The sequence below is a fragment of the Onychomys torridus genome, chromosome 16 (genome assembly GCF_903995425.1).
Source record: "Onychomys torridus chromosome 16, mOncTor1.1, whole genome shotgun sequence".
Classification (NCBI taxonomy): Eukaryota; Metazoa; Chordata; class Mammalia; order Rodentia; family Cricetidae; genus Onychomys; species Onychomys torridus.
The window spans coordinates 45,353,109-45,364,792 of NC_050458.1; the positions used below are offsets into that span (position 1 = coordinate 45,353,109).

General features: G+C 52.7%; 1 protein-coding gene across 1 annotated transcript in view; it reads left to right on the top strand.

Annotated features, from left to right (window-relative positions):
• The first annotated feature begins 669 nt into the window (after window positions 1-669).
• The window catches only part of Mgat3 (beta-1,4-mannosyl-glycoprotein 4-beta-N-acetylglucosaminyltransferase), a 24,366-nt gene continuing 13,351 nt past the window's right edge, over window positions 670-11,684 (top strand). Inside the window, exon 1 of the mRNA XM_036208581.1 lies at window positions 670-1,243. The gene's annotated coding sequence lies outside the window, so the exon portion shown is untranslated. The remainder of the gene's footprint in view (window positions 1,244-11,684) is intronic.

The following is an 11,684-nucleotide window of genomic DNA, read 5'->3' on the forward strand; positions in this document are numbered from 1 at the left end:
ACTTGTGCGGTGGGCTGCAGAGGCAGGTGGATCTCTGAGTTCAAGGCTAACCTGATCTACAGAGAGAGTCTCAGGACAGTCAGGGCTACACAGAGGAAACCCTGACTTGAAAAACCTAAATAAGTAAGTAGATAATAGTCTACCACGGGCAACCTGAGTGCTAGAGATTGCCAATTGTGAACATCCTGGGAAAGGGAGGGAAAAAGAGTAAATCCTCCAAGCCTGGGGGTGAATTCCAGATCCAGCACATTGCCATTACCTTCACCACGACCCTTGTGGGGGGGGCTCACCTGGAGAGGGTATCATGGGTGGCTTTGTGCACACCATTGATGAAGCAGGGACAGAAGGATGGAAGCCCGCGTACAGAGGCCAGAGAAAGACAGAAAGACACATACCAGCCCGGACACTGGCGGCGACACTGTGTCTTGTACACTTGCCCACCACCAGGCCTCTGCATAAGGTCACAGTGGTATGTACACTTAGTCACAGTGGTCAGGACCATGTGCACACCACCACACAGGAGGCCTGTGCCCCCAGCCACAATGTGCTCACAATCACACCCCAACACGGATCTATCTACACGTCCATCGCGCACACAGGGGCTGACCTGCCACCCGCTGCAGAACGCAGACACACAGGTCCACGCACACGCACACGCAGAGCCGGACACGGACTCTGGCCAGCCCCATCTTACACAGCACACACACACACACACACACACACACACCCGCACAGGACGCCAGGGTCGTGGGCCGGCGCACGCACGGTCACAGGCAGGGCACGCGCACACTCGCGCATCCGATCGCTGCACACACGCGAGGCGCGGGGAGGCGGCGGGAGCCCGCGGTCCAGGCGCCCCCGGCCCCGAGCGCGCCGAGCCCGGCTGGAGGGGGAGGGGACGCGGCCGCGCGGGGGCGGGGCGGGGGCCGGCGGGAGCGGGCACCTCCAGCGCAGCGCTCGGCCTCGCCGCCGCGCCCCCGCCGCCGCCCCAGGGTGCAGTCGAGCGGCCGCGCGGGGCCCGCGGGACGGGGTGGAAGTGGGGTGGGGGGCGGGGATCGGGCCGGGCCGGAGCCGTGCTGCCTGCGATGCCGGGCGCCCGCCGCAGCCGCCGCCGCCGGAGCCCGGGATGGGGCGAGGAGAGGCTGCGGCGGACGCCAGCATCTCCCCGCCGGGGGCCCCGGGGGCCGCGGAGCCGCCGCCGCCGCTGCTGCTGCCGCTGCTGCTAAGACCCAGCGGGCGATGGGTGAGTTGACCCTGGAGCCAGGGACCCGCGCCGCAGTCCTGCATCCTCCGCGCCCCAGGCCTCGCCTCCGGGTCCCTGCCGCCGCCCCCCGCGAGGGGCCCGCAGCCCCGGGACCGGGGACCTGGAGCCAAGGAGGGACGAGATGTGGGGGGCTGCTTAGCCGGCGCCCCCTGCCCCCACTCGCCTGCTCTCCGCAGCTCTCCCTGGCCGCAGGGCAGAGCCTGGCGCGGCGACCCCCTCCTCTGACTGGACTGGGGGTGGGGTGGGGGCGTCCCAAGGCGCAGGGCTCCAGCCGTGCTTTGTGCAGCGCCCTTTCCCTTCCACCTCCCGCGCGGCTTGGGGCTGGGGGCGCGAGGCCTCAGCTTTTGCCTTCCCCACCCCCGACCCCGGCTGCTGCGGTGGCTGGCGGAGGCCCAGGCGCGGTCGGTCGGGGTGCTGGGCGGGTGCGGGGGCTGTGGCTGGAGCTGTAACTACAGCTGCCTTAGCGGGGAGCAGGCAAAAGCGAACGATGAGGGAGCCCCCTCCCCGCCTTTTACTGGGGAGCTGGGGGGGTGGTGTGCTTCCTCTCTTTGCACTGCACTGTCCAGGGCGGAGGAGAGCTCCTGGCTGGGGGAGGGCGCTATAAATATCTGCAAATAGTTCTGGAACCGGGGGTGGGGAGGGGAACTTGCTTGGTTGTGCTGGGTGTGTGTGTGTGTGTGTGTGTGTGTGTGTGTGTGTGTGTGTGTGCATGTGCGTGTGTATAGGGGTGTGCCTGAGCTGGGGCGCAGCAAGCAGAGGTGCTGCGCCCCAGTCTGCTCTGATGGCCTGAGATCTGATGATGCTCCCTGCCCTACAGAACACCCTAGAAGGGAGATGAAGGCAGGAACATTTCCCTACTGGGATTCTTCTATGGCCCTCTAACATGCCTGGGACATGGGTCCAGATATGCCTTCATAGGGGATTGGCCTGTACCTGGAGGGACACAGTTATTAAAGGTCCAGGCACTGAGCCAAGCACGAAGATGGTAGGGAGAGCAAGAAAATGCTCTCTCTCCAGGAGCTGGCAACTCTAGGGTTAGTGCTGCCCAATGCTGAGGAGATAAGCAGGGGTCCTGGGAAAGTTGGAAAGAGGGGCTCTCTGCCCTAGGGAGAAAGAACCTACTGGAATAGAAGACAGGAAGCTGGCAGAGTTCCCAGGACTGAAGGAATAGCAAGAGCAAGGGCCTAGAGGTGTGAATCCCTGGTGTGATAAGAGATGGGGTGCAGGATAGTGGGACACTGGACCACCATGAGAAATGAGCTGGAGAGTAGGAGGGGCTGGAGAGGGAAGCCAAGGCTTCAGGACAGGAGGGCCAGATGGAGAAGAGGTGGAAGGTCACACCAGGAAGCTGGTACTAACTCCTGAGGACAGCAGGGAGCTGTCCTCGGCAGGGATTGAGCAAACTGCCTCAGCTGCCTCCTTGGAGAATCTGTCTGTGTGTCCTGTGGTCGACTCCTCGTTGCCCATCAGTCAGCCCATCTGCTGTAGTAGCTGCCTCACTCCAGGAAGTCGGTGTTCTGAGCCTCAGTTTCCACCTCCGTCGAGTGGAGAGAATCCCACCCCCCAGGACTTTGGAGAGGATTGGAAATGATGAGGCATGGAGGATGCCTGGCACCTGAACTGTGTTGGAAATTGCTGGCCGCTGCGTTGGTATTATTACCTGTAAAAGGAGGCCATCTGATGCCAGCTGGCTGTGAGGCCAGTTTCGTGGGGAGGGCAGACTGTGCTGAGGATCATGGGAGGACCGGTGTGGAAGGGAGAGCCCAGGGCTCGCTGGGGAACTGCACAGGAATTTCTTCTGGGATTCTGGGAGGTGAGTGGTGAGGAATGACTGGCAGGAGGATGGTCTGCAGATAGTCTTCTGGTCCCTCTGGTCCCCGCCACAATGTACGTCCTCTCCCAGCAAGAGACTTGAGGGGTACCGCGCTGTTCCTTGAGTGCAAATGATTTTTGTTCCCCATACTGTATGATCCTTTCCCTCTTCCTGAAGCCAAGTCTAACTCTCCACATGGAGACCCTGGCTTTCTTCTAGAAGTTTCTTCAGACATCCAGGCCAAGAAACATGTTTCGTTCAGCTGAGGAGTAGGGATTGGGAAGAGATAGACCTTCTTAGATTAACATCTAACTGGGCGGTACGTCCCATCAGTCCCAGCCCTGTGCTGCACGCCTGGAACCCAGGCATAACTACTTAACGCAGACTCTTGATCCAGCAGCCGGGTTAAGATTCCAGCTCTGCCACTTCTTATTTTGTGACTATATCGCCGACCTCAGCTTCTCTGTCTCTAAAATGGGGACAATGCGTATGTTACCATTTGAGCAGCTTAGTATGATTTCTGCTGGGCATTTACTGCGCCCTCTCAGAGGGAGCCTTGGAAACTTTGCAGCCTGTCCCATGGGTTGTGAGTGTTCCTATGGTCAAGAGCCCGCCTTTCTGTGTCATCACTCAGCCAGGGGAGATGGGTATGCTAACATCTGGCTGTCTGGTAAAATAAAAACCCCTGGTGATGAGTGTTGATGCAGGTAAATCATCCCAGCCCTGGTTAACAGGAGCTCTTAATGGGAGGCGGTACACACCATCTTCGACACCTAGACAGACATCCAGGAGGTGCCTAATAATGATGGTTGATGAAAGAGAAAAGGACTCAGGAGCTGTTGATGAGATGAATCGGGGGAGCTGCCTGGCAGTGCCATAGGTGATAGCTTTACCAGAAGGGATTGGGCAGGCCTCTGGGCTAGGAGCAGAAGTCCACCCTAAAGGACCTGATCTACAATGGAAAGTAGGGGCCGACAAAGACATTAGGAGCCCTTTCCTGAGACACCCCACACAGGCATATCTCTCTTCTGTTCTAGCTTTGCTCACAAGGGTTCTCTTCAGTCTTGGCCTGGCCATACTCTTTTTTGGTTTTGTTTTGTTTTACAGACGGGTCCATCTGAACCCCCATACTGTAGCCTAAGAGCTTGGAGATGAGCTTCAAACAGCTCAGTTTTCATCCCCTAGTACCCCTTCCTGCCCATCAGCAACTTCCTTGTATGCCTCTTCCACAATGCCAGCTTTTAACCTCAGTTCAGACCAAAGTCCTCTGTGCTGCTGATGCCTGCTTTCACATAGCTCCTTGGATGTGCACGTCTTCCAGGGGAAATTTGAATAAGTATATTCATGTTGGTGTGCATGCATATATGCCTACGTGTAAAGACAAGAGGTTGACATTGTGTGTCTTCCTCAACAACCCCACTTTATTTTAATTTAAAAAAAATATTATTTTATGTGAGTGGGTGTTTTGCCTACATGTATATCTGTGCTCCACATGTGTGCCCGGTGCTCCCGGAGGCCAGAAGAAGGCACTGGATCTCCTGGAACTGGAGTTACAGATGGTTGTGAGTTGTCATGTGACTTCTGGGAACCAAACCGTAGTCAGTGCTCTTAACTGCTGAACCCTTACTCCGACCCCAACCACCTTATTTATTTTTTTAGATAAAATCTCTCCTTGAACTCTGAGCTATGGACTTGGCTTGGCTGGCCAGCAAGCTCCAGGGATCCGCCATCCCTGCCTCCCAGCACTAAGATTACAGGCAGTGTGCATGTACTGTGTGTTGGCTTTTTTTTTAAAAGTATGGCTACTAGGGATTGAACTGGTCTTCATACTTTTGTGGCAAGTACTTTCCCTCAGCCCCTAGCCATGGAAATGTGAATAGGTGTATCCGGTGTACTTAACAGTACCCCATACCAGGAGTACCACACACAGAAGTTCCCCTCCAGAGGGGGACATTGAGGTACAACTTTTAGTTCATGTCCACTCATCCTTGTTCTCATAGTTTGGGCCTCACAGTGTCAGGGAAACCTGTTTCAGAGGGGTTACTGTCCCCACCTCTCAGAAGGAGACAGGGGTAGGGTTTAATTGTCCATGACCTCTCCTGTGGTCTAGCATGGGGCAGACCTGGGGCCCCCTCAGCCTTGCCCATATCTAGAAAGTTTACAGGATCCTAAAATAATTTTGCTTGTGTTGCCTCAAGTGGAAATGCCTCTGCTGGCTGACTTGTTTTCATTTTTTTCTAGAAATGTAAAATTGAAGCAATGGAGACCATTTTCACATACCGAATTACTCAGTTGTTTTATGAACTTAGACGTTATGTGTCATAAAAGTTTGGCTCCCACTGAAGTGGAGTCCTCTGTGAGGAGAAAGAAGGCCTGGACAGCCTGTGTAGCCTTCCTGCTGTCCAGTCCTCTCCCAGCTTGGAGCTTTCCAGAAGTGGCAGGCTGGAACTGAGGGGTCTAAATGGGCATTGTGGACTCAGGATACCTGGCTGGCAGAGACCCCCCAGGATGAGTGGCCACCTAGGTGTCCTCCCAGCTGTACCTCCCAATTAATGACTTGCTCCTGTTCTTGGGATACTTCCCCACTGCCTAAGGGGCAGATGCTTTCTGTGTGTGTTCACTGTGACAGCGGATGAAACACCTGGGCACAGGCATGGGCGTTCTTCCCGTGGGCCAGTAAGGGGTGCCTGGAAGGGAGGCTCATAGCCAGGAAGTCGTAGGATCGGGCTTGCATTCCGTTTGTAGGGACCATTTGTCCAACTCCCTGAGTCCTCTTCATCTTCCAGACCTGTCCCTTCTTCTCTCCCTGTGGGTTCCCAAGGGCCTGCACGAACCTTTCCCAAAGCAGTGAGCTGCAGAGCCTCCAGGCTAGTCTCCCTTTGGTGCATGCTTCTCTGATAGCTGTCCCATGTCTATCTCTGGCCTCTCCTGCCAGTGTGGGATACATACTAACTAGGCCCTACCCGGCTGTTTGTTAGAGTGCCTCTATGGCAGAGCGAGGAACCCACAAAAGAATGCAGTGGTGTGGCATGGTGGTGAGGGTGTTTAATTCCAGTACTCAGAAGGCAGAAAGAGACAGGTGGATCTCAGTGAGCTCCAGGCTAGCCTGGTCTACATAGCAAGTTTCAGGCTAGCCGGTGTTACATAGTAAGAGCCTCTCTCAAAAGCTGGGTGGTGGTGGCACACGCCTATAATCCCAGCACTCAGGAGGCAGAGCCAGGCGGATCTCTGTGAGTTCGAGGCCAGCCTGGGCTACCAAGTGAGTTCCAGGAAAGGTGCAAAAGCTACACAGAGAAACCCTGTCTCGAAAAACAAAACAAAACAAAAAAGCAAACAAAATAAAAGTTTGATTACACTGTGTGTGTGTGTGTGTGAGAGAGAGAGAGAGAGAGAGAGAGAGAGAGACAGAGACAGAGACAGAGGATATCTTGGGGTCAGCTCTCACCTACTACTATGTGAATTCTGGGGACTGAACTCAGGTCACCAGACTCAGTGGCAGGTGCCTTTACCTACTGAGTTATCTTGCTGACCCTATGTAAGATTTTTGTTTCTAGGCATAGAAATCAGGGCCCTGGGCTTGCTAGGCAAGTGCCCTACCATCAAGCTACTTTCCTGGTCCATGCAGCTTTAAAAATGTTGTGCTGAAGATTGCAGGGTCCTTGGACTCCCGAGAACCACTGCTTGGCCCCATGACGTCCAGGCTACCTCACGATGTCTCTGGCCCTCTTGCTTGTTCTTGGCCTCAGTTTCCAATCACCTAGGCCTTCATTCACCATGCTATTTCTGGACGTTTTTTGCCTCTTCTGGAGGCTGATTCTGGTCTGGGCTGATCTCCGAGCCTGCCTGTATTGTGGGCAGTTCCTGGTGGTCGGAGTATTGCGGCAACTGACTAGTGATGGTCACAAGGATCGGGACAACAGGCAGAGCTGCAGATGATGGGAGGTGCTGGCACTGGGCCTCACGGGTGGAAGGTATTGACTAAGTGTTCCCTAAACATTTATTGAATGTGATTGCAAGGACAGGAAGTGAGGGCCATTTCTGGAAAGGACACAACATGACTGGCATGGATAAAAGACCCAGAAGGTGTTCCTGACAGCAAACCAGTGAGGAGGTTTGTCGAGTTGTCTCCTGTCTCCAACTAGGACCTAGTCCCCCTCTCCTCAAAGAATACAGTGGGCAGACGATGATAAGACAACATGGGGTTTAAGGGAAACCGGGTTTATTCTCAGTGGGATGCCAGCCAAGAGTGGAGACAGCTCAGAGAGGATACAGCTCAAAGCTCTCAGAGGCTTCAGGATGCCAACCAAAAACTCGCTCTGAGAGGTGTTACAACTTTGGAAGACTACCAGAAGAGCAGGTCTTTGAGGTGATGGGTAGTCTTGACACCTGGAAGCTGGAAACTGCCTCTTATTGGCAACCGATAGCTGGAGTCTCGGAGGCTGTAGTTTAATGAGAATGGCCCGCTTAGGTGCATATATTTGAATGCTTGATGATCAGGGGGTGGCACTGCTTGAGAAAGATTAGGAGGTGTGGTCTTGTTGAGACTTTGAGGTTTCAAAAGCCTATGCCAGGCCCAGTCCTGCTCTCTGGCTTCCTGCTGCCTGTGGGTCAGGATGTATAACTCTCAGCTATTTCTCCAGCACCAAGTCTGCCTGTGTGCCGCCATGCTTCCTGCCGTGATGATAATGGACTAAGCCTTTGAAACTATCAGCAAATCTCCAATTAAATGCTTTTTTTTTTTTTTTTTTTTAATTTAGTGGGAGGAATTTGAGGCAGGGTTTCTCTGTATAGCCCTGGCTTTCCTGGAACTTGCTATGCAGACCAGGCTGGCCTCGAACTCAGAGATTTGCCTGCCTCTGCCTCTCGAGTGCTGGGATTAAAGGCGTGCACCAGCATGCCCAGCTTTAATACTTTCTTTTATGAGTTGGCTTGGTCATGGTGTTTCTCCACAGCAATAGAAGAGTGACTAAGGCCTTCAAGATAATAGGATTTCAATCTGAAGTAGCCTCAGGTTGAATCTGGAGGAGGACTGGAGCAAACTCCCTGCCTGAGGTTTAAAAACAAGTGTCTCTTCCTTTCTGTGGAGTGCTAATGCATCCTTCAGGAAGCCCAAACTCATAGGTCACTATCTGGGTTCCATTGGTTGAGTGTGTGGCATGGGAATAGGCTGAAAAATAGGACCAATCAGGGAGGCGCAATTAAACTTGGTGGAGAGGCCTAAGACAGTGAGCCTACCAAAAGTAGTTAAAGTGGACAAGTAACTTGTTACAATGTTTCCATTGGTTCCTGTGCTGTTTGCCGGTTAGCTGCGGCTTTGGTCAGGTTCCCCAAGGGTTCCTGTGGTTGCTGCTGGTGGGCTGCTCACTAAGTTACCAGCATTAAGATTTCCGGGTTTAGCCGGGTGGTGCTCACGCTTGCCTTTAATCCCAGCACTGGGGAGGCAGAGGCAGGTGAATCTCTGAGTTTGAGGCCATCCAGGTCTACAGAGTGAATTCCAGGACAGCTGGGTCTACACGGAGAAACCCTGTCTCAAAAAACCAAAAACAAAAGATTTCTGTGATGAGCCTGACCATGGTCAGGCTCATCACAGAACCCTGAATGGGGTACGGACCTACCATTAATACAAAGTACTGTGAACCTGAACGGTTATAACTCCTATTTATAGTGTCCACAGGACCAACATAGTAGAGTTTTATTTGTTATTTACTAATTAATTTATTTATTCAGGTTTACACTGTAGCCAGGCTGGTCTGGAAATTACTATGTAGCCCAGGTTGGCTTCAAACAGATTCTAATCCTCCTGCCTCAGCTTCCTCGTTTTGGAATTTACAGGTGTGGGCTGGCTATCATGCCCATCTCTGGGCTTTTCTTTCTTTTCCTTTTGTAGTACTGGGTGTGGAACTCATGCCTCGTTTGTGTGAGGCAAGCGCTTTGTATCAGAGCTATATTTTTTGTTTTTATTTTTATTTTTTTAAGATTTATTTTTGAAAGGTTCCCCCCCCCTTTTCAGATTTCTTTATTTTATATGTATAAGTGTTATTTTGCATGTATGTATATGCAGCATGTGTGTGCCTACTGGCCATGGAGGTCAGAAGAGGACGCTGGATCTCCTGGAACTGGAGTTACAGATGTTTGTGAGCTGCTACGTGGGTGCTGGGAGTCTAACCCAGGTCCTCTGAAAGAACAAGTGTTCTTACCCATTGAACCATCATCTCCCCAGCCCCTATTTTATTATATCTATTATATATTCTGTGAGGAGCCTGACAGTGACCAGGCTCAAGTCCCCAAATCTTTTTGTTGATTTGTTTTGAGACAGGGTTTCTCTGTGTAGCCCTGGCTGTCCTAGAACTCACTCTGTAGACCAGGCTGGTCTCAAACTCAGAGATCTGCCTGCCTCTGTCTCCTGGGTGCTGGGATTAAAGGACTAAAGGCATGCATCATTACACCTGGCTTATTTTTTAATTATTTGTGTGCATGGATGTCTGTATACATGAGTATGTAAGGAGACCAGAAAAGGGTGTTGGATTTCTGGGAGCTGAGTTATAGGTACTTATAAGCTGTTTGATGTGGGTGCTGGGAACAGCTGTCTCTACAAGGACAGTGTGAGCTCTCAACTGCAGAGCCATGTCTCGGGTCCAGAGCATGTCTTTCTTGAGTGATGTCACTTTAGTATCTCTTGAGTCCCAGGCCGTGATGCCAGGATAATTCTCATTTCACTGTGTGGAAACTGAGTCTCAAGCCGGAGCCATCACAGGAGCAGGGAGAGGTGCTGTGGAAACAAGTCTGCATAGTGGGCCCTGCCCATGGTGTTCTTTGTTGTTTGTTTGTTTGTTTTGGTTTTTCGAGACAGGGTTTCTCTGTGTAGCTTTGTGCCTTTCCTGGAACTCGCTTTGGAGACCAGGCTGGCCTTGAACTCACAGAAATCCGCCTGCCTCTGCCTCCCAAGTGCTGGGGTTAAAGGCGTGCACCTCCACTTCAGCCACCACTGACCGGCTGCCCATGGTATTCTTTTTGCAGCTTTCAAAGGGACAGCTCTGCTTCCTGCCTTGTCATAGCCTGGGTTTAGAAGCCATTTAAAGGCAGTCCACTGTCATACTGCGTGCTCCCAGAGTGAGCTGGAGCGTGGCTAACTTGGAAGAGGTCGTAGGAGCCGAACAGGAGGTTACAATTTTGTAGAATGGTCTGGTAGAATGACCAGAGAACTGTGATTGGGTCCAGCCTTGGGCGGGAAATGCACTCCAAAGACCACTTGGCATATTTCCATGCAGGGGATTCTAGAGACCAGGCATCCAAGGGCTGACTAGGGCCTCACAGGTCACCAGTACTGTATGTAGCACAGACTGGTGACTTGTACCCACTGCTGGAGAGGATGTGACAGAAACCACGGTCCCCCAGGCATGTGCATTGTGGATGAACGGTGTATCTCATGTTCTTGGGGTGAGTGTACCAGAACCTTCACCTTAGAAATGCAGGAGCTGAGGACAGGCAATGGTGGCGCATGCCCTTAGTCCCAGCACTTAGGAGGTCGAGGCAGGTGGATTTTTTAAGTTCAAGGACAGCCAGGGCTATTACAGACAGAGAAACCCTGTCTGGGTGTGGGGTGGGGTGGAGAACCCAGGACCTTGTTGTCATGGCTGGCTTTTGTCCCTTTGTCTAGAGCCCTGTCCCACCTCATTTCCGTATCCTTTGTCCATTGATGTGTCATTGAGGCTCTGACCGAAAGCTAGGTCTACTCCCCAGGGCCAGCAAGGATGGGCCCATATTGCCCAAGGCTTTTGGTCTGTCTGTCCCGGGGGAAGGTAGGGTCTGTGTGCCAAGGGCATTGTGCAGTGAGGAGCCTGGTGGAAACACAGTGGGAGCAAAGTAAGAGGACTGGCCAGAACGGGAGGGTGGAGGGCCAACAACAAGGCTTACCTGTGGTTCCTTGTGTCTCCACAGCAAGGGGAGAGGGCGATGGGACAGACTTTCTGGCTCAGCTTCTGAACGTATAGGAAAAATGAAGCCAAGCCCAGGTGATTGTCACCTCAGCCAAGAGAAGAGGCTGAGCTGGAAACCTCCAGGCTTCATGGCCACATAAAACTGCCCATTTTACAGGAGGAACACTAAGGTCTGTGGCACTCAGGACTTATTCAGCATTCCACAAGAAGAGGCTAAAGGTCCTGGTGATGTGTGAGAGCCCAGAGTTCCCTGTACCATTATATTCCTCATACTGTCCCTGTCCCCAAGCCAGGAGTTTCTCCACAGGGTCCTGGTCAGGTCTGGGGGGTGGAGTGAGTCAGATGGAGTTCCCAGAGCCCTGAGCTCCCATCCTCTCCTGTGCAGAAGGACAAAGTCTGATAGAGAAAAATGCATGTTGCTCCAAAGCTGGCAGGAAATCTATGGAGATGGTTTATTCCTGGGAGAAAAAAAAAAAAAAGTTGTGTGTGTTGAGTGGGAGGGCCTGTGAGAACTCAGGCCTGAAGGAACCAGCAGGGCAGGAGAGTGGTCGTGCTGCCCTCTTTCTTTGGCTGTTTTTTGTTTTTTTTTTTTTTTTTTTTTTTTTAATTTTCTCAAGTGTATAAGAAACTGTCATGGGTTGGGGATTTAGCTCAGCGGTAGAGCGCTTGC